The 24,916-nt window shown below is 45.7% G+C and overlaps 8 non-coding genes across 8 annotated transcripts; 4 read left to right on the forward strand and 4 right to left on the reverse strand.

The window, feature by feature from the left end:
• Positions 1 to 4,485: 4,485 nt before the first annotated feature.
• On the reverse strand, positions 4,486 to 4,558 carry trnak-cuu (transfer RNA lysine (anticodon CUU)). Its single transcript has one exon. It is a non-coding gene; the product is annotated as a tRNA-Lys (tRNA).
• A 1,174-nt stretch (positions 4,559 to 5,732) lies between these two features.
• trnal-cag (transfer RNA leucine (anticodon CAG)) lies at positions 5,733 to 5,815 on the forward strand. The gene has a single exon. It is a non-coding gene; the product is annotated as a tRNA-Leu (tRNA).
• Positions 5,816 to 10,505: 4,690 nt separating this feature from the next.
• Positions 10,506 to 10,578, reverse strand: trnak-cuu (transfer RNA lysine (anticodon CUU)). The gene has a single exon. It is a non-coding gene; the product is annotated as a tRNA-Lys (tRNA).
• Positions 10,579 to 11,743: 1,165 nt separating this feature from the next.
• trnal-cag (transfer RNA leucine (anticodon CAG)) lies at positions 11,744 to 11,826 on the forward strand. Its single transcript has one exon. It is a non-coding gene; the product is annotated as a tRNA-Leu (tRNA).
• Positions 11,827 to 16,511: 4,685 nt separating this feature from the next.
• On the reverse strand, positions 16,512 to 16,584 carry trnak-cuu (transfer RNA lysine (anticodon CUU)). Its single transcript has one exon. It is a non-coding gene; the product is annotated as a tRNA-Lys (tRNA).
• A 1,174-nt stretch (positions 16,585 to 17,758) lies between these two features.
• Positions 17,759 to 17,841, forward strand: trnal-cag (transfer RNA leucine (anticodon CAG)). Its single transcript has one exon. It is a non-coding gene; the product is annotated as a tRNA-Leu (tRNA).
• Positions 17,842 to 22,526: 4,685 nt separating this feature from the next.
• On the reverse strand, positions 22,527 to 22,599 carry trnak-cuu (transfer RNA lysine (anticodon CUU)). The gene has a single exon. It is a non-coding gene; the product is annotated as a tRNA-Lys (tRNA).
• Positions 22,600 to 23,773: 1,174 nt separating this feature from the next.
• On the forward strand, positions 23,774 to 23,856 carry trnal-cag (transfer RNA leucine (anticodon CAG)). Its single transcript has one exon. It is a non-coding gene; the product is annotated as a tRNA-Leu (tRNA).
• Positions 23,857 to 24,916: the final 1,060 nt, after the last annotated feature.

Here is a 24,916-nt window from a genome sequence, read left to right on the forward strand (position 1 = left end):
TAAGAATGCCTCGTGTCTTCAGGCCCCTATTCCATCAGGTTACCCCTTTTCGAATAGTCGTCCGAAAATGACGGAAAAGGAGAAGCACGTAAGCTCCCACAAACTGCGTTAGCATTAGCGGTTGGAATCTGATGGGAGAAAAGCAACCCGGCTCGCCGTCAAGCAATCCATCCCTGGTCTCCCACGTGACGGGCGGGAATACGCACCACTATACTAACGAGGAGCGCTTGCTTGGCGCTTGAAGACACTTCCTCTTGCGGCTACTACTGTTTCCGGTTTCGCCTTTTATTTTCATTCCTCCCAGAGGAGCGCATGAAAACGTTTCCATCTGCGCCATCCTCACCCCTCCACTGCTATGGTCACTGCTCCTCCTGGTGCACTGCAAACACCTATTCAGTCGGTTCTTTCAGTTTGAATAATTAGATCTTCAAAGGCTGGAAGTAGGGCGCAAGGCATGCCAATGCCAAAAGCGTGGTTGTCTGCTTCCAAGTGTGAAATGTCGCTGGGGGACGCTGAAGACATGACTTCCAAGGCAGCAGGTCCAAGCGATTTAGCGTTTGTACAAGAAGCAGGAAGAGAGAAACGGCACTCCGCCTTTTTCTGGGCAGGCGCACGGCGACACGAGAAGGACGCCGTAGTTGGCAGGATTCGACCCGGCGCGGGGAGAGCCCAATGGCTTTCTAGTCCATCGCCTTAACCGCTCGGCCACAACTACAGGGAGCGCCGCCGCCGCCGTCTTGCGATCATTTAACACGGAGGGCGAGGCGGCGGAAGTAACCTTTTTCAACGTCGCTCTCCGTTTCAAAAAAAAAAAAGGCAAATGACATGCTAGCACTCAGACACCCCTCAGAAGATTGAAGGGTGGCTTAAAGCTGGAATGATTAGGTCTCCCCGCTCCGACACCAAAATGGAACTTCGTTAGGCAGAGAGAAAGCAACATCGGAGGAGCGTGAACGAGACTTTCGAAGCTGCTCCACACGGCACTTTGAATCGCAGACATAGCAGTGTTAGAGGCAGGAATCGCCTTTGCGAACGCGATGAGAAACAGAACGCAAGCTCAGGTCCTGCGGTTTAATAAGCAGGCACGGCTTTCATGCGACTGCACATTTCTTTTCTGGAGCGAGTTGACTTTCAGCTTCAAGAAATTCACACAACTTCCGAAATCCGAAATACAAATCTGGCTCATCGCTGCACAAGAAATGCCGCCGGCTGGCAAGAAAATGACAGCGATGTTTTTCCTTAACGACAAACTTCCGATGGAGAAAAACAACGGCGGTGTGTCGTGGAAATTTAACTATCAAGGAAGCCACAAGAGAGAGTTCTCACCTGAGTAAGGTCTTTATTTCAATATTGCAATATTGGGAGCCCTGTTGCCACTTCGCAAAGTGCAACCAGAGACTCAATTTGTCACAAGCAGTACAGGGTTTTTATAAGACGTTGCGCTGTAAAAAAGCTCAGTGCTTTGTCCCTTCAAAAACTTCCCCTTTCCCTAAGACAAAACAGATTACATCATAGAGCGAGAGAAGAAGCACTAGATTTGTTATTCAAAGCTTATCAGTTACTTTCGGCTAATTCTAACGAACCAGACAGCATATATTGTTTTGGTACATTGTCTTCTAAAGTAACCCAAACAGTGTACTTTGTTGACGCACTGTTTTCTAAAATTCTGCACGTACTGTAGCACAGCAATTACATCCTTGAAATATATTATCTAAAAGCACCAATATATTTTTTTCAAAGCTCTCTACATTTTAAGAATCAATTTACTTATTAGATTTCCACTTCAATTCCCTCCTTTTTATTCTTGAAAATGATTAAAAGTTAGATTCTTCATATGGACTCCCAGGAGGCTCCCATACTTCGGATTCTTGCGTTCTTATCAGAACATACTGATGCGCAAACATATTCATTACCATATTTGAAAAGCATTGGAATAATACATGTCATATAGCAACATAAAAACAGGAAGACAAGTATCACAGCCCCTATAATCGGTGTTAGTAACTTAAAGAAAAACATTTCCCCTGGCCCAAACAGTGATTCTAACCAGGAGAGAAATGGGTGAGGCTGTAGAATGAGGCATTAAAGCACATACATAACAAGATGCATTACATTTCTTTAACTTTAACTGTTCTTCTAGTTGTTGTATCTGCCTGGTACTAAAACTACCATTTTCTGGAAAACCTAACTTACTCCACGATGGAAGACACTTTATTCCCCTTTCTCCAAATTCCCTGTACATGTACTTCGCTGGACCGCTCGGTCCTGTTTCCGTCTTCGAATTTTCATTTCCCATTTTTACCGATCGGTGCCTTACTTTAGAACCTTATCACATTAACTACTCCGCAGAGCAAAAACCACACGTCTGTGTTAAGATAAGTTCTTTATGAGTCCCGGACTCATCAAACCCGCGTGAGAACACCCTCACCGGCCTGCTCTTTCTCTGCTATAAGACCACAGAAAAAATTCTTATAAATCGTCTTAAAACAAAAGTTCGTTAAAAGGATCACTTACTGACGTCAGACAGCCGTGAATTCTCCAGACGCGTCTCAGGAAGGACAAAGAGTTTATCCTCCGAGGTTCGTCCAATTTGCTAAAATTGTCCGGCTCCGGATGGAGTTTCAGCAGCCGTCCGCGCTCAGGTTAGTGTCCCATCTGGGGTGCCAATTCTGTCGTGGAAATTTAACTATCAAGGAAGCCACAAGAGAGAGTTCTCACCTGAGTAAGGTCTTTATTTCAATATTGCAATATTGGGAGCCCTGTTGCCACTTCGCAAAGTGCAACCGGAGACTCAATTTGTTACAAGCAGTACAGGGTTTTTATAAGACGTTGCGCTGTAAAAAAGCTCAGTGCTTTGTCCCTTCAAAAGCTTCCCCTTTCCCTAAGACAAAACAGATTACAACATAGAACGAGAGAAGAAGCACTAGATTTGTTATTCAAAGCTTATCAGTTACTTTCGGCTAATTCTAACGACCCAGACAGCATATATTGTTTTGGTACATTGTCTTCTAAAGTTACCCAAACAGTGTACTTTGTTGACGCACTGTTTTCTAAAATTCTGCACGTACTGTAGCACAGCAATTACATCCTTGAAATATATTATCTAAAAGCACCAATATATTTTTTTCAAAGCTCTCTACATTTTAAGAATCAATTGACTTATTAGATTTCCACTTCAGGTGCGTGTCTGTCGGCTTGATTCAGTTTAATGCAAGTATTCATTCTCTTTCTGGAACATACAGCTTGCGACAGATGAAATACAATTCTTGGCTTTTCTGGGTGGGTGCAGAAGAAATCCTGCCGGCTGCTTCTGGAAAAGAATTCCAGCCTTTTTTACTCTTTAACCAGAAACTTGCGAATGATACAAAGCAAGCGGGGGGCGTTTCTGTGCAGCTGTTAACTGAACGGCTGCTGGTTCAAGCCCACCCAGGGCTTGTTCCGATTTCAACATCATGCCCCCTAAAGGTAGACTGGATTTCTTTGCGAAACATTCACCCTTTGGACATTTCAGGAAAGGTGCGTGTCGATGCAAGACTTGAAAAGCTTTCCATACAACGAAAAAAATAGTGCTTTTGATTGAAGGAAACGGCAAGAGCAGTTTGAGCAGCTCTGGCCTCTCAAGCGCTTTACAAAGTGATCGGCACCTCGATAGGCAGTTTAGAAGGCTGAGAATGATGCTGGAAGCACAGCGACGTTCTAAAACCAGCGCTTGAAAAGCATCTGCATACATAAAATGTCCATTTCTCAAAAGCTAAATCTGCAGCTTCAGAAGATTGTCAGCTGTATGTTTTCGTTCTTTGTTTCCTTTTTTTACATGACAAGCTTTCGAGAAATGAACTGTCGTTTGTGATGAAGGCTGCATTCGAAATTGTGCATCTAGCTTAGTTCAATGAAATCGGAACGTGCGCCTGTCTCAAACGGATGGCTCTTTGCAGGCACACTACGGAAACCTGCGGGCGCAAGTTGGGAGAAGTGACTCTTGCAGAGTGTCGAGCTTCGAGAACAGGACTCCGCTCAGGAAGATATTGCCACGTGTTGAAGAGTTGCTTTTCGCCATTTCTTTCCCATATTTTTCCAGTGCGGTTCAAAATGTTACGTACGTACGTGTTACCTGCAAAATCACAGTGAAACTGTTATGGCGAAAAGATTCCAAATAGTTATTGTATTAGAATAGCTCTGCAATTTCTTAGCCTTCGTACACGCAGTGTTTAAGGAAAGGCTAGAGTAAATGAAACTGTAAATAGACAGGAGCTCTTATCAGTTTTCATACAAGTTATGATGGCTGCAGCTCCTATCTGCGTCAGAGTGACTGGAGCCAACGGATTGTCTGCGGAACCTTTGATTTATCTCTCGGGCAAAGAGCTAGATAAGCCCTTTTCATCTCAGTTTCATCACACCTGTGCATTAAAGTTTAGTGCTCGGTACCATCAAGGTGTAAGAGGGTCAAGGATGAGCACGAAACTTTGTTAATAAGGAGACGGGCACCGCCCAACGTGGGGCTCGAACCCACGACCCTGAGATTAAGAGTCTCATGCTCTACCGACTGAGCTAGCCAGGCGCCAGGGAAGCAAGGGGTTAACGTGTCCCTGTTGACGTCAATTGGACAAGGTATACTTCCTGGCTTTTCATCATGTGGTGACCGGATTCGAGAGTAGCACACCCTGTTCTTTGTTGATTACTGTACCTCAAGCAGCGCAAATGTCAGTAATCATTGAAATGTACGACCTACAATCTCCTCAGCATGCCCGCGTGGACTCCTCTGTGATCATCCTTCTACGTTCTGCTGTAGTTTTCATGCAAGTGAAAACCGTGCTCCAAATAACAACGGCACAGTTGTATCCTGCGGTAAGCATTCTTCTAATTCCATCGTTTTGCTCCAGGGAAAAGGTAGCGCATCATAGTGTTGATATTCCAAGGTCTCAGAGTCCGTATTGGATGGCTTGGATGCAGACATCGCTCAGAGCTCCCAGTATGATTTTCCCGAGTTCAGTTTTGCAGTGTCTTAGTGCTTTCCTGCTTCCAGTGGGTCTTTGAATGCTCTGCTAAGTAGAGACGTGACATAATTACTAATGCGACCGACTGTGCTGGCTGTTCCTGGTTAATAATGATTAATGCGAGAAATCAATATAAACATAACTGCTTCGATTTCGAGGTTCACTTGAAGCATTCGAAGAAACTATCAAAGATCTCAGAACAACCGAAGACACATTTGGTCATCTCCGTATTGGTGAAGATGAAAGAGTCCCGCAAGTGTCAAGCTTGCACAAACACACACGAGAGAGAAACTCAGAACAGAACTTAAGGAAAGGGAGATCCACACTACTTTAATGCACTTTGCTAACCCGATGGAATGCTTATGAACCATGCGTAAGACACATGTAGCAGAGGATGGTTTCGATCCATCGACCTCTGGGTTATGGGCCCAGCACGCTTCCGCTGCGCCACTCTGCTGACGGCCATGCTACGCGTTCCACCTAACTGCTCTTTGTATTTCCTACATAAGTGATGAAAGAGTTGAAAGTTTCAGTGACAAACGCAGACGTCACTTTGAGCGCTTGGTGTTTTGTAGCACAAATCATCACACGCTGCTCTACACTGGATTATAAAGGCCGACACATTTTCCAAACATTTTAATGCTGGAGTCACACTGTAGTATTAATAACAGTGCGATACTCGAAGAGCGTAGTGGGATCGCGGTGGCTCATCAGACCGCTTTGGGGGAGGGGGCTGGCGTCAGGATGGCCGAGCGGTCTAAGGCGCTGCGTTCAGGTCGCAGTCTCCCCTGGAGGCGTGGGTTCGAATCCCACTCCTGACAAAAAGCTTGCGCCATTCCCTCTCCAGTCGGGTGCACATGGGTGAAGCAGCCTGACATAGGAGACGTGCACCTATAGGCACGCGCGTGTCCCATACCTCTCCTGATTTAGCTCGTACTCCATAGGATGGAAGCGGCTGCTCTGGCTTTTTCACTCGAATATAATCTGATCGCAACAGAAGGCCGTGCAGCCCAGTGCTGGTTTAAGAATGCCTCGTGTCTTCAGGCCCCTATTCCATCAGGTTACCCCTTTGGAATAGTCGTCCGAAAATGACGGAAAAGGAGAAGCACGTAAGCTCCCACAAACTGCGTTAGCATTAGCGGTTGGAATCTGATGGGAGAAAAGCAACCCGGCTCGCCGTCAAGCAATCCATCCCTGGTCTCCCACGTGACGGGCGGGAATACGCACCACTATACTAACGAGGAGCGCTTGCTTGGCGCTTGAAGACACTTCCTCTTGCGGCTACTACTGTTTCCGGTTTCGCCTTTTATTTTCATTCCTCCCAGAGGAGCGCATGAAAACGTTTCCATCTGCGCCATCCTCACCCCTCCACTGCTATGGTCACTGCTCCTCCTGGTGCACTGCAAACACCTATTCAGTCGGTTCTTTCAGTTTGAATAATTAGATCTTCAAAGGCTGGAAGTAGGGCGCAAGGCATGCCAATGCCAAAAGCGTGGTTGTCTGCTTCCAAGTGTGAAATGTCGCTGGGGGACGCTGAAGACATGACTTCCAAGGCAGCAGGTCCAAGCGATTTAGCGTTTGTACAAGAAGCAGGAAGAGAGAAACGGCACTCCGCCTTTTTCTGGGCAGGCGCACGGCGACACGAGAAGGACGCCGTAGTCGGCAGGATTCGACCCGGCGCGGGGAGAGCCCAATGGCTTTCTAGTCCATCGCCTTAACCGCTCGGCCACAACTACAGGGAGCGCCGCCGCCGCCGTCTTGCGATCATTTAACACGGAGGGCGAGGCGGCGGAGGTAACCTTTTTCAACGTCGCTCTCCGTTTCAAAAAAAAAAAAGGCAAATGACATGCTAGCACTCAGACACCCCTCAGAAGATTGAAGGGTGGCTTAAAGCTGGAATGATTAGGTCTCCCCGCTCCGACACCAAAATGGAACTTCGTTAGGCACAGAGAAAGCAACATCGGAGGAGCGTGAACAAGACTTTCGAAGCTGCTCCACACGGCACTTTGAATCGCAGACATAGCAGTGTTAGAGGCAGGAATCGCCTTTGCGAACGCGATGAGAAACAGAACGCAAGCTCAGGTCCTGCGGTTTAATAAGCAGGCACGGCTTTCATGCGACTGCACATTTCTTTTCTGGAGCGAGTTGACTTTCAGCTTCAAGAAATTCACACAACTTCCGAAATCCGAAATACAAATCTGGCTCATCGCTGCACAAGAAATGCCGCCGGCTGGCAAGAAAATGACAGCGATGTTTTTCCTTAACGACAAACTTCCGATGGAGAAAAACAACGGCGGTGTGTCGTGGAAATTTAACTATCAAGGAAGCCACAAGAGAGAGTTCTCACCTGAGTAAGGTCTTTATTTCAATATTGCAATATTGGGAGCCCTGTTGCCACTTCGCAAAGTGCAACCAGAGACTCAATTTGTCACAAGCAGTACAGGGTTTTTATAAGACGTTGCGCTGTAAAAAAGCTCAGTGCTTTGTCCCTTCAAAAACTTCCCCTTTCCCTAAGACAAAACAGATTACATCATAGAGCGAGAGAAGAAGCACTAGATTTGTTATTCAAAGCTTATCAGTTACTTTCGGCTAATTCTAACGAACCAGACAGCATATATTGTTTTGGTACATTGTCTTCTAAAGTAACCCAAACAGTGTACTTTGTTGACGCACTGTTTTCTAAAATTCTGCACGTACTGTAGCACAGCAATTACATCCTTGAAATATATTATCTAAAAGCACCAATATATTTTTTTCAAAGCTCTCTACATTTTAAGAATCAATTTACTTATTAGATTTCCACTTCAATTCCCTCCTTTTTATTCTTGAAAATGATTAAAAGTTAGATTCTTCATATGGACTCCCAGGAGGCTCCCATACTTCGGATTCTTGCGTTCTTATCAGAACATACTGATGCGCAAACATATTCATTACCATATTTGAAAAGCATTGGAATAATACATGTCATATAGCAACATAAAAACAGGAAGACAAGTATCACAGCCCCTATAATCGGTGTTAGTAACTTAAAGAAAAACATTCCCCCTGGCCCAAACAGTGATTCTAACCAGGAGAGAAATGGGTGAGGCTGTAGAATGAGGCATTAAAGCACATACATAACAAGATGCATTACATTTCTTTAACTTTAACTGTTCTTCTAGTTGTTGTATCTGCCTGGTACTAAAACTACCATTTTCTGGAAAACCTAACTTACTCCACGATGGAAGACACTTTATTCCCCTTTCTCCAAATTCCCTGTACATGTACTTCGCTGGACCGCTCGGTCCTGTTTCCGTCTTCGAATTTTCATTTCCCATTTTTACCGATCGGTGCCTTACTTTAGAACCTTATCACATTAACTACTCCGCAGAGCAAAAACCACACGTCTGTGTTAAGATAAGTTCTTTATGAGTCCCGGACTCATCAAACCCGCGTGAGAACACCCTCACCGGCCTGCTCTTTCTCTGCTATAAGACCACAGAAAAAATTCTTATAAATCGTCTTAAAACAAAAGTTCGTTAAAAGGATCACTTACTGACGTCAGACAGCCGTGAATTCTCCAGACGCGTCTCAGGAAGGACAAACAGTTTATCCTCCGAGGTTCGTCCAATTTGCTAAAATTGTCCGGCTCCGGATGGAGTTTCAGCAGCCGTCCGCGCTCAGGTTAGTGTCCCATCTGGGGTGCCAATTCTGTCGTGGAAATTTAACTATCAAGGAAGCCACAAGAGAGAGTTCTCACCTGAGTAAGGTCTTTATTTCAATATTGCAATATTGGGAGCCCTGTTGCCACTTCGCAAAGTGCAACCGGAGACTCAATTTGTTACAAGCAGTACAGGGTTTTTATAAGACGTTGCGCTGTAAAAAAGCTCAGTGCTTTGTCCCTTCAAAAGCTTCCCCTTTCCCTAAGACAAAACAGATTACAACATAGAACGAGAGAAGAAGCACTAGATTTGTTATTCAAAGCTTATCAGTTACTTTCGGCTAATTCTAACGACCCAGACAGCATATATTGTTTTGGTACATTGTCTTCTAAAGTTACCCAAACAGTGTACTTTGTTGACGCACTGTTTTCTAAAATTCTGCACGTACTGTAGCACAGCAATTACATCCTTGAAATATATTATCTAAAAGCACCAATATATTTTTTTCAAAGCTCTCTACATTTTAAGAATCAATTGACTTATTAGATTTCCACTTCAGGTGCGTGTCTGTCGGCTTGATTCAGTTTAATGCAAGTATTCATTCTCTTTCTGGAACATACAGCTTGCGACAGATGAAATACAATTCTTGGCTTTTCTGGGTGGGTGCAGAAGAAATCCTGCCGGCTGCTTCTGGAAAAGAATTCCAGCCTTTTTTACTCTTTAACCAGAAACTTGCGAATGATACAAAGCAAGCGGGGGGCGTTTCTGTGCAGCTGTTAACTGAACGGCTGCTGGTTCAAGCCCACCCAGGGCTTGTTCCGATTTCAACATCATGCCCCCTAAAGGTAGACTGGATTTCTTTGCGAAACATTCACCCTTTGGACATTTCAGGAAAGGTGCGTGTCGATGCAAGACTTGAAAAGCTTTCCATACAACGAAAAAAATAGTGCTTTTGATTGAAGGAAACGGCAAGAGCAGTTTGAGCAGCTCTGGCCTCTCAAGCGCTTTACAAAGTGATCGGCACCTCGATAGGCAGTTTAGAAGGCTGAGAATGATGCTGGAAGCACAGCGACGTTCTAAAACCAGCGCTTGAAAAGCATCTGCATACATAAAATGTCCATTTCTCAAAAGCTAAATCTGCAGCTTCAGAAGATTGTCAGCTGTATGTTTTCGTTCTTTGTTTCCTTTTTTTACATGACAAGCTTTCGAGAAATGAACTGTCGTTTGTGATGAAGGCTGCATTCGAAATTGTGCATCTACAGTAGCTTAGTTCAATGAAATCGGAACGTGCGCCTGTCTCAAACGGATGGCTCTTTGCAGGCACACTACGGAAACCTGCGGGCGCAAGTTGGGAGAAGTGACTCTTGCAGAGTGCCGAGCTTCGAGAACAGGACTCCGCTCAGGAAGATATTGCCACGTGTTGAAGAGTTGCTTTTCGCCATTTCTTTCCCATATTTTTCCAGTGCGGTTCAAAATGTTACGTACGTACGTGTTACCTGCAAAATCACAGTGAAACTGTTATGGCGAAAAGATTCCAAATAGTTATTGTATTAGAATAGCTCTGCAATTTCTTAGCCTTCGTACACGCAGTGTTTAAGGAAAGGCTAGAGTAAATGAAACTGTAAATAGACAGGAGCTCTTATCAGTTTTCATACAAGTTATGATGGCTGCAGCTCCTATCTGCATCAGAGTGACCGGAGCCAACGGATTGTCTGCGGAACCTTTGATTTATCTCTCGGGCAAAGAGATAGATAAGCCCTTTTCATCTCAGTTTCATCACACCTGTGCATTAAAGTTTAGTGCTCGGTACCATCAAGGTGTAAGAGGGTCAAGGATGAGCACGAAACTTTGTTAATAAGGAGACGGGCACCGCCCAACGTGGGGCTCGAACCCACGCCCCTGAGATTAAGAGTCTCATGCTCTACCGACTGAGCTAGCCGGGCGCCAGGGAAGCAAGGGGTTAACGTGTCCCTGTTGACGTCAATTGGACAAGGTATACTTCCTGGCTTTTCATCATGTGGTGACCGGATTCGAGAGTAGCACACCCTGTTCTTTGTTGATTACTGTACCTCAAGCAGCGCAAATGTCAGTAATCATTGAAATGTACGACCTACAATCTCCTCAGCATGCCCGCGTGGACTCCTCTGTGATCATCCTTCTACGTTCTGCTGTAGTTTTCATGCAAGTGAAAACCGTGCTCCAAATAACAACGGCACAGTTGTATCCTGCGGTAAGCATTCTTCTAATTCCATCGTTTTGCTCCAGGGAAAAGGTAGCGCATCATAGTGTTGATATTCCAAGGTCTCAGAGTCCGTATTGGATGGCTTGGATGCAGACATCGCTCAGAGCTCCCAGTATGATTTTCCCGAGTTCAGTTTTGCAGTGTCTTAGTGCTTTCCTGCTTCCAGTGGGTCTTTGAATGCTCTGCTAAGTAGAGACGTGACATAATTACTAATGCGACCGACTGTGCTGGCTGTTCCTGGTTAATAATGATTAATGCGAGAAATCAATATAAACATAACTGCTTCGATTTCGAGGTTCACTTGAAGCATTCGAAGAAACTATCAAAGATCTCAGAACAACATTTGGTCATCTCCGTATTGGTGAAGATGAAAGAGTCCCACAAGTGTCAAGCTTGCACAAACACACACGAGAGAGAAACTCAGAACAGAACTTAAGGAAAGGGAGATCCACACTACTTTAATGCACTTTGCTAACCCGATGGAATGCTTATGAACCATGCGTAAGACACATGTAGCAGAGGATGGTTTCGATCCATCGACCTCTGGGTTATGGGCCCAGCACGCTTCCGCTGCGCCACTCTGCTGACGGCCAACCTACGCGTTCCACCTAACTGCTCTTTGTATTTCCTACATAAGTGATGAAAGAGTTGAAAGTTTCAGTGACAAATGCAGACGTCACTTTGAGCGCTTGGTGTTTTGTAGCACAAATCATCACACGCTGCTCTACACTGGATTATAAAGGCCGACACATTTTCCAAACATTTTAATGCTGGAGTCACACTGTAGTATTAATAACAGTGCGATACTCGAAGAGCGTAGTGGGATCGCGGTGGCTCATCAGACCGCTTTGGGGGAGGGGGCTGGCGTCAGGATGGCCGAGCGGTCTAAGGCGCTGCGTTCAGGTCGCAGTCTCCCCTGGAGGCGTGGGTTCGAATCCCACTCCTGACAAAAAGCTTGCGCCATTCCCTCTCCAGTCGGGTGCACATGGGTGAAGCAGCCTGACGTAGGAGACGTGCACCTATAGGCACGCGCGTGTCCCATACCTCTCCTGATTTAGCTCGTACTCCATAGGATGGAAGCGGCTGCTCTGGCTTTTTCACTCGAATATAATCTGATCGCAACAGAAGGCCGTGCAGCCCAGTGCTGGTTTAAGAATGCCTCGTGTCTTCAGGCCCCTATTCCATCAGGTTACCCCTTTGGAATAGTCGTCCGAAAATGACGGAAAAGGAGAAGCACGTAAGCTCCCACAAACTGCGTTAGCATTAGCGGTTGGAATCTGATGGGAGAAAAGCAACCCGGCTCGCCGTCAAGCAATCCATCCCTGGTCTCCCACGTGACGGGCGGGAATACGCACCACTATACTAACGAGGAGCGCTTGCTTGGCGCTTGAAGACACTTCCTCTTGCGGCTACTACTGTTTCCGGTTTCGCCTTTTATTTTCATTCCTCCCAGAGGAGCGCATGAAAACGTTTCCATCTGCGCCATCCTCACCCCTCCACTGCTATGGTCACTGCTCCTCCTGGTGCACTGCAAACACCTATTCAGTCGGTTCTTTCAGTTTGAATAATTAGATCTTCAAAGGCTGGAAGTAGGGCGCAAGGCATGCCAATGCCAAAAGCGTGGTTGTCTGCTTCCAAGTGTGAAATGTCGCTGGGGGACGCTGAAGACATGACTTCCAAGGCAGCAGGTCCAAGCGATTTAGCGTTTGTACAAGAAGCAGGAAGAGAGAAACGGCACTCCGCCTTTTTCTGGGCAGGCGCACGGCGACACGAGAAGGACGCCGTAGTCGGCAGGATTCGACCCGGCGCGGGGAGAGCCCAATGGCTTTCTAGTCCATCGCCTTAACCGCTCGGCCACAACTACAGGGAGCGCCGCCGCCGCCGTCTTGCGATCATTTAACACGGAGGGCGAGGCGGCGGAGGTAACCTTTTTCAACGTCGCTCTCCGTTTCAAAAAAAAAAAAGGCAAATGACATGCTAGCACTCAGACACCCCTCAGAAGATTGAAGGGTGGCTTAAAGCTGGAATGATTAGGTCTCCCCGCTCCGACACCAAAATGGAACTTCGTTAGGCACAGAGAAAGCAACATCGGAGGAGCGTGAACAAGACTTTCGAAGCTGCTCCACACGGCACTTTGAATCGCAGACATAGCAGTGTTAGAGGCAGGAATCGCCTTTGCGAACGCGATGAGAAACAGAACGCAAGCTCAGGTCCTGCGGTTTAATAAGCAGGCACGGCTTTCATGCGACTGCACATTTCTTTTCTGGAGCGAGTTGACTTTCAGCTTCAAGAAATTCACACAACTTCCGAAATCCGAAATACAAATCTGGCTCATCGCTGCACAAGAAATGCCGCCGGCTGGCAAGAAAATGACAGCGATGTTTTTCCTTAACGACAAACTTCCGATGGAGAAAAACAACGGCGGTGTGTCGTGGAAATTTAACTATCAAGGAAGCCACAAGAGAGAGTTCTCACCTGAGTAAGGTCTTTATTTCAATATTGCAATATTGGGAGCCCTGTTGCCACTTCGCAAAGTGCAACCAGAGACTCAATTTGTCACAAGCAGTACAGGGTTTTTATAAGACGTTGCGCTGTAAAAAAGCTCAGTGCTTTGTCCCTTCAAAAACTTCCCCTTTCCCTAAGACAAAACAGATTACATCATAGAGCGAGAGAAGAAGCACTAGATTTGTTATTCAAAGCTTATCAGTTACTTTCGGCTAATTCTAACGAACCAGACAGCATATATTGTTTTGGTACATTGTCTTCTAAAGTAACCCAAACAGTGTACTTTGTTGACGCACTGTTTTCTAAAATTCTGCACGTACTGTAGCACAGCAATTACATCCTTGAAATATATTATCTAAAAGCACCAATATATTTTTTTCAAAGCTCTCTACATTTTAAGAATCAATTTACTTATTAGATTTCCACTTCAATTCCCTCCTTTTTATTCTTGAAAATGATTAAAAGTTAGATTCTTCATATGGACTCCCAGGAGGCTCCCATACTTCGGATTCTTGCGTTCTTATCAGAACATACTGATGCGCAAACATATTCATTACCATATTTGAAAAGCATTGGAATAATACATGTCATATAGCAACATAAAAACAGGAAGACAAGTATCACAGCCCCTATAATCGGTGTTAGTAACTTAAAGAAAAACATTCCCCCTGGCCCAAACAGTGATTCTAACCAGGAGAGAAATGGGTGAGGCTGTAGAATGAGGCATTAAAGCACATACATAACAAGATGCATTACATTTCTTTAACTTTAACTGTTCTTCTAGTTGTTGTATCTGCCTGGTACTAAAACTACCATTTTCTGGAAAACCTAACTTACTCCACGATGGAAGACACTTTATTCCCCTTTCTCCAAATTCCCTGTACATGTACTTCGCTGGACCGCTCGGTCCTGTTTCCGTCTTCGAATTTTCATTTCCCATTTTTACCGATCGGTGCCTTACTTTAGAACCTTATCACATTAACTACTCCGCAGAGCAAAAACCACACGTCTGTGTTAAGATAAGTTCTTTATGAGTCCCGGACTCATCAAACCCGCGTGAGAACACCCTCACCGGCCTGCTCTTTCTCTGCTATAAGACCACAGAAAAAATTCTTATAAATCGTCTTAAAACAAAAGTTCGTTAAAAGGATCACTTACTGACGTCAGACAGCCGTGAATTCTCCAGACGCGTCTCAGGAAGGACAAACAGTTTATCCTCCGAGGTTCGTCCAATTTGCTAAAATTGTCCGGCTCCGGATGGAGTTTCAGCAGCCGTCCGCGCTCAGGTTAGTGTCCCATCTGGGGTGCCAATTCTGTCGTGGAAATTTAACTATCAAGGAAGCCACAAGAGAGAGTTCTCACCTGAGTAAGGTCTTTATTTCAATATTGCAATATTGGGAGCCCTGTTGCCACTTCGCAAAGTGCAACCGGAGACTCAATTTGTTACAAGCAGTACAGGGTTTTTATAAGACGTTGCGCTGTAAAAAAGCTCAGTGCTTTGTCCCTTCAAAAGCTTCCCCTTTCCCTAAGACAAAACAGATTACAACATAGAACGAGAGAAGAAGCACTAGATTTGTTATTCAAAGCTTATCAGTTACTTTCGGCTAATTCTAACGACCCAGACAGCATATATTGTTTTGGTACATTGTCTTCTAAAGTTACCCAAACAGTGTACTTTGTTGACGCACTGTTTTCTAAAATTCTGCACGTACTGTAGCACAGCAATTACATCCTTGAAATATATTATCTAAAAGCACCAATATATTTTTTTCAAAGCTCTCTACATTTTAAGAATCAATTTACTTATTAGATTTCCACTTCAGGTGCGTGTCTGTCGGCTTGATTCAGTTTAATGCAAGTATTCATTCTCTTTCTGGAACATACAGCTTGCGACAGATGAAATACAATTCTTGGCTTTTCTGGGTGGGTGCAGAAGAAATCCTGCCGGCTGCTTCTGGAAAAGAATTCCAGCCTTTTTTACTCTTTAACCAGAAACTTGCGAATGATACAAAGCAAGCGGGGGGCGTTTCTGTGCAGCTGTTAACTGAACGGCTGCTGGTTCAAGCCCACCCAGGGCTTGTTCCGATTTCAACATCATGCCCCCTAAAGGTAGACTGGATTTCTTTGCGAAACATTCACCCTTTGGACATTTCAGGAAAGGTGCGTGTCGATGCAAGACTTGAAAAGCTTTCCATACAACGAAAAAAATAGTGCTTTTGATTGAAGGAAACGGCAAGAGCAGTTTGAGCAGCTCTGGCCTCTCAAGCGCTTTACAAAGTGATCGGCACCTCGATAGGCAGTTTAGAAGGCTGAGAATGATGCTGGAAGCACAGCGACGTTCTAAAACCAGCGCTTGAAAAGCATCTGCATACATAAAATGTCCATTTCTCAAAAGCTAAATCTGCAGCTTCAGAAGCTTGTCAGCTGTATGTTTTCGTTCTTTGTTTCCTTTTTTTACATGACAAGCTTTCGAGAAATGAACTGTCGTTTGTGATGAAGGCTGCATTCGAAATTGTGCATCTAGCTTAGTTCAATGAAATCGGAACGTGCGCCTGTCTCAAACGGATGGCTCTTTGCAGGCACACTACGGCAACCTGCGGGCGCAAGTTGGGAGAAGTGACTCTTGCAGAGTGCCGAGCTTCGAGAACAGGACTCCGCTCAGGAAGATATTGCCACGTGTTGAAGAGTTGCTTTTCGCCATTTCTTTCCCATATTTTTCCAGTGCGGTTCAAAATGTTACGTACGTACGTGTTACCTGCAAAATCACAGTGAAACTGTTATGGCGAAAAGATTCCAAATAGTTATTGTATTAGAATAGCTCTGCAATTTCTTAGCCTTCGTACACGCAGTGTTTAAGGAAAGGCTAGAGTAAATGAAACTGTAAATAGACAGGAGCTCTTATCAGTTTTCATACAAGTTATGATGGCTGCAGCTCCTATCTGCGTCAGAGTGACCGGAGCCAACGGATTGTCTGCGGAACCTTTGATTTATCTCTCGGGCAAGGAGATAGATAAGCCCTTTTCATCTCAGTTTCATCACACCTGTGCATTAAAGTTTAGTGCTCGGTACCATCAAGGTGTAAGAGGGTCAAGGATGAGCACGAAACTTTGTTAATAAGGAGACGAGCACCGCCCAACGTGGGGCTCGAACCCACGACCCTGATATTAAGAGTCTCATGCTCTACCGACTGAGCTAGCCGGGCGCCAGGGAAGCAAGGGGTTAACGTGTCCCTGTTGACGTCAATTGGACAAGGTATACTTCCTGGCTTTTCATCATGTGGTGACCGGATTCGAGAGTAGCACACCCTGTTCTTTGTTGATTACTGTACCTCAAGCAGCGCAAATGTCAGTAATCATTGAAATGTACGACCTACAATCTCCTCAGCATGCCCGCGTGGACTCCTCTGTGATCATCCTTCTACGTTCTGCTGTAGTTTTCATGCAAGTGAAAACCGTGCTCCAAATAACAACGGCACAGTTGTATCCTGCGGTAAGCATTCTTCTAATTCCATCGTTTTGCTCCAGGGAAAAGGTAGCGCATCATAGTGTTGATATTCCAAGGTCTCAGAGTCCGTATTGGATGGCTTGGATGCAGACATCGCTCAGAGCTCCCAGTATGATTTTCCCGAGTTCAGTTTTGCAGTGTCTTAGTGCTTTCCTGCTTCCAGTGGGTCTTTGAATGCTCTGCTAAGTAGAGACGTGACATAATTACTAATGCGACCGACTGTGCTGGCTGTTCCTGGTTAATAATGATTAATGCGAGAAATCAATATAAACATAACTGCTTCGATTTCGAGGTTCACTTGAAGCATTCGAAGAAACTATCAAAGATCTCAGAACAACCGAAGACACATTTGGTCATCTCCGTATTGGTGAAGATGAAAGAGTCCCGCAAGTGTCAAGCTTGCACAAACACACACGAGAGAGAAACTCAGAACAGAACTTAAGGAAAGGGAGATCCACACTACTTTAATGCACTTTGCTAACCCGATGGAATGCTTATGAACCATGCATAAGACACATGTAGCAGAGGATGGTTTCGATCCATCGACCTCTGGGTTATGGGCCCAGCACGCTTCCGCTGCGCCACTCTGCTGACGGCCATCCTACACGTTCCACCTAACTGCTCTTTGTATTTCCTACATAAGTGATGAAAGAGTTGAAAGTTTCAGTGACAAACGCAGACGTCACTTTGAGCGCTTGGTGTTTTGTAGCACAAATCATCACACGCTGCTCTACACTGGATTATAAAGGCCGACACATTTTCCAAACATTTTAATGCTGGAGTCACACTGTAGTATTAATAACAGTGCGATACTCGAAGAGCGTAGTGGGATCGCGGTGGCTCATCAGACCGCTTTGGGGGAGGGGGCTGGCGTCAGGATGGCCGAGCGGTCTAAGGCGCTGCGTTCAGGTCGCAGTCTCCCCTGGAGGCGTGGGTTCGAATCCCACTCCTGACAAAAAGCTTGCGCCATTCCCTCTCCAGTCGGGTGCACATGGGTGAAGCAGCCTGACGTAGGAGACGTGCACCTATAGGCACGCGCGTGTCCCATACCTCTCCTGATTTAGCTCGTACTCCATAGGATGGAAGCGGCTGCTCTGGCTTTTTCACTCGAATATAATCTGATCGCAACAGAAGGCCGTGCAGCCCAGTGCTGGTTTAAGAATGCCTCGTGTCTTCAGGCCCCTATTCCATCAGGTTACCCCTTTGGAATAGTCGTCCGAAAATGACGGAAAAGGAGAAGCACGTAAGCTCCCACAAACTGCGTTAGCATTAGCGGTTGGAATCTGATGGGAGAAAAGCAACCCGGCTCGCCGTCAAGCAATCCATCCCTGGTCTCCCACGTGACGGGCGGGAATACGCACCACTATACTAACGAGGAGCGCTTGCTTGGCGCTTGAAGACACTTCCTCTTGCGGCTACTACTGTTTCCGGTTTCGCCTTTTATTTTCATTCCTCCCAGAGGAGCGCATGAAAACGTTTCCATCTGCGCCATCCTCACCCCTCCACTGCTATGGTCACTGCTCCTCCTGGTGCACTGCAAACACCTATTCAGTCGGTTCTTTCAGTTTGAATAATTAGATCTTCAAAGGCTGGAAGTAGGGCGCAAGGCATGCCAATGCCAAAAGCGTGGTTGTCTGCTTCCAAGTGTGAAATGTCGCTGGGGGACGCTGAAGACATGACTTCCAAGGCAGCAGGTCCAAGCGATTTAGCGTTTGTACAAGAAGCAGGAAGAGAGAAACGGCACTCCGCCTTTTTCTGGGCAGGCGCACGGCGACACGAGAAGGACGCCGTAGTCGGCAGGATTCGACCCGGCACGGGGAGAGCCCAATGGCTTTCTAGTCCATCGCCTTAACCGCTCGGCCACAACTACAGGGAGCGCCGCCGCCGCCGTCTTGCGATCATTTAACACGGAGGGCGAGGCGGCGGAGGTAACCTTTTTCAACGTCGCTCTCCGTTTCAAAAAAAAAAAAGGCAAATGACATGCTAGCACTCAGACACCCCTCAGAAGATTGAAGGGTGGCTTAAAGCTGGAATGATTAGGTCTCCCCGCTCCGACACCAAAATGGAACTTCGTTAGGCAGAGAGAAAGCAACATCGGAGGAGCGTGAACAAGACTTTCGAAGCTGCTCCACACGGCACTTTGAATCGCAGACATAGCAGTGTTAGAGGCAGGAATCGCCTTTGCGAACGCGATGAGAAACAGAACGCAAGCTCAGGTCCTGCGGTTTAATGAGCAGGCACGGCTTTCATGCGACTGCACATTTCTTTTCTGGAGCGAGTTGACTTTCAGCTTCAAGAAATTCACACAACTTCCGAAATCCGAAATACAAATCTGGCTCATCGCTGCACAAGAAATGCCGCCGGCTGGCAAGAAAATGACAGCGATGTTTTTCCTTAACGACAAACTTCCCATGGAGAAAAACAACGGCGGTGTGTCGTGGAAATTTAACTATCAAGGAAGCCACAAGAGAGAGTTCTCACCTGAGTAAGGTCTTTATTTCAATATTGCAATATTGGGAGCCCTGTTGCCACTTCGCAAAGTGCAACCAGAGACTCAATTTGTCACAAGCAGTACAGGGTTTTTATAAGACGTTGCGCTGTAAAAAAGCTCAGTGCTTTGTCCCTTCAAAAACTTCCCCTTTCCCTAAGACAAAACAGATTACATCATAGAGCGAGAGAAGAAGCACTAGATTTGTTATTCAAAGCTTATCAGTTACTTTCGGCTAATTCTAACGAACCAGACAGCATATATTGTTTTGGTACATTGTCTTCTAAAGTAACCCAAACAGTGTACTTTGTTGACGCACTGTTTTCTAAAATTCTGCACGTACTGTAGCACAGCAATTACATCCTTGAAATATATTATCTAAAAGCACCAATATATTTTTTTCAAAGCTCTCTACATTTTAAGAATCAATTTACTTATTAGATTTCCACTTCAATTCCCTCCTTTTTATTCTTGAAAATGATTAAAAGTTAGATTCTTCATATGGACTCCCAGGAGGCTCCCATACTTCGGATTCTTGCGTTCTTATCAGAACATACTGATGCGCAAACATATTCATTACCATATTTGAAAAGCATTGGAATAATACATGTCATATAGCAACATAAAAACAGGAAGACAAGTATCACAGCCCCTATAATCGGTGTTAGTAACTTAAAGAAAAACATTCCCCCTGGCCCAAACAGTGATTCTAACCAGGAGAGAAATGGGTGAGGCTGTAGAATGAGGCATTAAAGCACATACATAACAAGATGCATTACATTTCTTTAACTTTAACTGTTCTTCTAGTTGTTGTATCTGCCTGGTACTAAAACTACCATTTTCTGGAAAACCTAACTTACTCCACGATGGAAGACACTTTATTCCCCTTTCTCCAAATTCCCTGTACATGTACTTCGCTGGACCGCTCGGTCCTGTTTCCGTCTTCGAATTTTCATTTCCCATTTTTACCGATCGGTGCCTTACTTTAGAACCTTATCACATTAACTACTCCGCAGAGCAAAAACCACACGTCTGTGTTAAGATAAGTTCTTTATGAGTCCCGGACTCATCAAACCCGCGTGAGAACACCCTCACCGGCCTGCTCTTTCTCTGCTATAAGACCACAGAAAAAATTCTTATAAATCGTCTTAAAACAAAAGTTCGTTAAAAGGATCACTTACTGACGTCAGACAGCCGTGAATTCTCCAGACGCGTCTCAGGAAGGACAAACAGTTTATCCTCCGAGGTTCGTCCAATTTGCTAAAATTGTCCGGCTCCGGATGGAGTTTCAGCAGCCGTCCGCGCTCAGGTTAGTGTCCCATCTGGGGTGCCAATTCTGTCGTGGAAATTTAACTATCAAGGAAGCCACAAGAGAGAGTTCTCACCTGAGTAAGGTCTTTATTTCAATATTGCAATATTGGGAGCCCTGTTGCCACTTCGCAAAGTGCAACCGGAGACTCAATTTGTTACAAGCAGTACAGGGTTTTTATAAGACGTTGCGCTGTAAAAAAGCTCAGTGCTTTGTCCCTTCAAAAGCTTCCCCTTTCCCTAAGACAAAACAGATTACAACATAGAACGAGAGAAGAAGCACTAGATTTGTTATTCAAAGCTTATCAGTTACTTTCGGCTAATTCTAACGACCCAGACAGCATATATTGTTTTGGTACATTGTCTTCTAAAGTTACCCAAACAGTGTACTTTGTTGACGCACTGTTTTCTAAAATTCTGCACGTACTGTAGCACAGCAATTACATCCTTGAAATATATTATCTAAAAGCACCAATATATTTTTTTCAAAGCTCTCTACATTTTAAGAATCAATTTACTTATTAGATTTCCACTTCAGGTGCGTGTCTGTCGGCTTGATTCAGTTTAATGCAAGTATTCATTCTCTTTCTGGAACATACAGCTTGCGACAGATGAAATACAATTCTTGGCTTTTCTGGGTGGGTGCAGAAGAAATCCTGCCGGCTGCTTCTGGAAAAGAATTCCAGCCTTTTTTACTCTTTAACCAGAAACTTGCGAATGATACAAAGCAAGCGGGGGGCGTTTCTGTGCAGCTGTTAACTGAACGGCTGCTGGTTCAAGCCCACCCAGGGCTTGTTCCGATTTCAACATCATGCCCCCTAAAGGTAGACTGGATTTCTTTGCGAAACATTCACCCTTTGGACATTTCAGGAAAGGTGCGTGTCGATGCAAGACTTGAAAAGCTTTCCATACAACGAAAAAAATAGTGCTTTTGATTGAAGGAAACGGCAAGAGCAGTTTGAGCAGCTCTGGCCTCTCAAGCGCTTTACAAAGTGATCGGCACCTCGATAGGCAGTTTAGAAGGCTGAGAATGATGCTGGAAGCACAGCGACGTTCTAAAACCAGCGCTTGAAAAGCATCTGCATACATAAAATGTCCATTTCTCAAAAGCTAAATCTGCAGCTTCAGAAGCTTGTCAGCTGTATGTTTTCGTTCTTTGTTTCCTTTTTTTACATGACAAGCTTTCGGGAAATGAACTGTCGTTTGTGATGAAGGCTGCATTCGAAATTGTGCATCTAGCTTAGTTCAATGAAATCGGAACGTGCGCCTGTCTCAAACGGATGGCTCTTTGCAGGCACACTACGGCAACCTGCGGGCGCAAGTTGGGAGAAGTGACTCTTGCAGAGTGCCGAGCTTCGAGAACAGGACTCCGCTCAGGAAGATATTGCCACGTGTTGAAGAGTTGCTTTTCGCCATTTCTTTCCCATATTTTTCCAGTGCGGTTCAAAATGTTACGTACGTACGTGTTACCTGCAAAATCACAGTGAAACTGTTATGGCGAAAAGATTCCAAATAGTTATTGTATTAGAATAGCTCTGCAATTTCTTAGCCTTTGTACACGCAGTGTTTAAGGAAAGGCTAGAGTAAATGAAACTGTAAATAGACAGGAGCTCTTATCAGTTTTCATACAAGTTATGATGGCTGCAGCTCCTATCTGCGTCAGAGTGACCGGAGCCAACGGATTGTCTGCGGAACCTTTGATTTATCTCTCGGGCAAAGAGCTAGATAAGCCCTTTTCATCTCAGTTTCATCACACCTGTGCATTAAAGTTTAGTGCTCGGTACCATCAAGGTGTAAGAGGGTCAAGGATGAGCACGAAACTTTGTTAATAAGGAGACGGGCACCGCCCAACGTGGGGCTCGAACCCACGACCCTGAGATTAAGAGTCTCATGCTCTACCGACTGAGCTAGCCGGGCGCCAGGGAAGCAAGGGGTTAACGTGTCCCTGTTGACGTCAATTGGACAAGGTATACTTCCTGGCTTTTCATCATGTGGTGACCGGATTCGAGAGTAGCACACCCTGTTCTTTGTTGATTACTGTACCTCAAGCAGCGCAAATGTCAGTAATCATTGAAATGTACGACCTACAATCTCCTCAGCATGCCCGCGTGGACTCCTCTGTGATCATCCTTCTACGTTCTGCTGTAGTTTTCATGCAAGTGAAAACCGTGCTCCAAATAACAACGGCACAGTTGTATCCTGCGGTAAGCATTCTTCTAATTCCATCGTTTTGCTCCAGGGAAAAGGTAGCGCATCATAGTGTTGATATTCCAAGGTCTCAGAGTCCGTATTGGATGGCTTGGATGCAGACATCGCTCAGAGCTCCCAGTATGATTTTCCCGAGTTCAGTTTTGCAGTGTCTTAGTGCTTTCCTGCTTCCAGTGGGTCTTTGAATGCTCTGCTAAGTAGAGACGTGACATAATTACTAATGCGACCGACTGTGCTGGCTGTTCCTGGTTAATAATGATTAATGCGAGAAATCAATATAAACATAACTGCTTCGATTTCGAGGTTCACTTGAAGCATTCGAAGAAACTATCAAAGATCTCAGAACAACCGAAGACACATTTGGTCATCTCCGTATTGGTGAAGATGAAAGAGTCCCGCAAGTGTCAAGCTTGCACAAACACACACGAGAGAGAAACTCAGAACAGAACTTAAGGAAAGGGAGATCCACACTACTTTAATGCACTTTGCTAACCCGATGGAATGCTTATGAACCATGCATAAGACACATGTAGCAGAGGATGGTTTCGATCCATCGACCTCTGGGTTATGGGCCCAGCACGCTTCCGCTGCGCCACTCTGCTGACGGCCATCCTCCGCGTTCCACCTAACTGCTCTTTGTATTTCCTACATAAGTGATGAAAGAGTTGAAAGTTTCAGTGACAAACGCAGACGTCACTTTGAGCGCTTGGTGTTTTGTAGCACAAATCATCACACGCTGCTCTACACTGGATTATAAAGGCCGACACATTTTCCAAACATTTTAATGCTGGAGTCACACTGTAGTATTAATAACAGTGCGATACTCGAAGAGCGTAGTGGGATCGCGGTGGCTCATCAGACCGCTTTGGGGGAGGGGGCTGGCGTCAGGATGGCCGAGCGGTCTAAGGCGCTGCGTTCAGGTCGCAGTCTCCCCTGGAGGCGTGGGTTCGAATCCCACTCCTGACAAAAAGCTTGGCCATTCCCTCTCCAGTCGGGTGCACATGGGTGAAGCAGCCTGACGTAGGAGACGTGCACCTATAGGCACGCGCGTGTCCCATACCTCTCCTGATTTAGCTCGTACTCCATAGGATGGAAGCGGCTGCTCTGGCTTTTTCACTCGAATATAATCTGATCGCAACAGAAGGCCGTGCAGCCCAGTGCTGGTTTAAGAATGCCTCGTGTCTTCAGGCCCCTATTCCATCAGGTTACCCCTTTGGAATAGTCGTCCGAAAATGACGGAAAAGGAGAAGCACGTAAGCTCCCACAAACTGCGTTAGCATTAGCGGTTGGAATCTGATGGGAGAAAAGCAACCCGGCTCGCCGTCAAGCAATCCATCCCTGGTCTCCCACGTGACGGGCGGGAATACGCACCACTATACTAACGAGGAGCGCTTGCTTGGCGCTTGAAGACACTTCCTCTTGCGGCTACTACTGTTTCCGGTTTCGCCTTTTATTTTCATTCCTCCCAGAGGAGCGCATGAAAACGTTTCCATCTGCGCCATCCTCACCCCTCCACTGCTATGGTCACTGCTCCTCCTGGTGCACTGCAAACACCTATTCAGTCGGTTCTTTCAGTTTGAATAATTAGATCTTCAAAGGCTGGAAGTAGGGCGCAAGGCATGCCAATGCCAAAAGCGTGGTTGTCTGCTTCCAAGTGTGAAATGTCGCTGGGGGACGCTGAAGACATGACTTCCAAGGCAGCAGGTCCAAGCGATTTAGCGTTTGTACAAGAAGCAGGAAGAGAGAAACGGCACTCCGCCTTTTTCTGGGCAGGCGCACGGCGACACGAGAAGGACGCCGTAGTCGGCAGGATTCGACCCGGCGCGGGGAGAGCCCAATGGCTTTCTAGTCCATCGCCTTAACCGCTCGGCCACAACTACAGGGAGCGCCGCCGCCGCCGTCTTGCGATCATTTAACACGGAGGGCGAGGCGGCGGAGGTAACCTTTTTCAACGTCGCTCTCCGTTTCAAAAAAAAAAAAGGCAAATGGCATGCTAGCACTCAGACACCCCTCAGAAGATTGAAGG

Source organism: Atractosteus spatula, chromosome 25 (assembly GCF_055471065.1).
Source record: "Atractosteus spatula isolate fAtrSpa1 chromosome 25, fAtrSpa1.hap1, whole genome shotgun sequence".
Classification (NCBI taxonomy): domain Eukaryota; kingdom Metazoa; phylum Chordata; class Actinopteri; order Semionotiformes; family Lepisosteidae; genus Atractosteus; species Atractosteus spatula.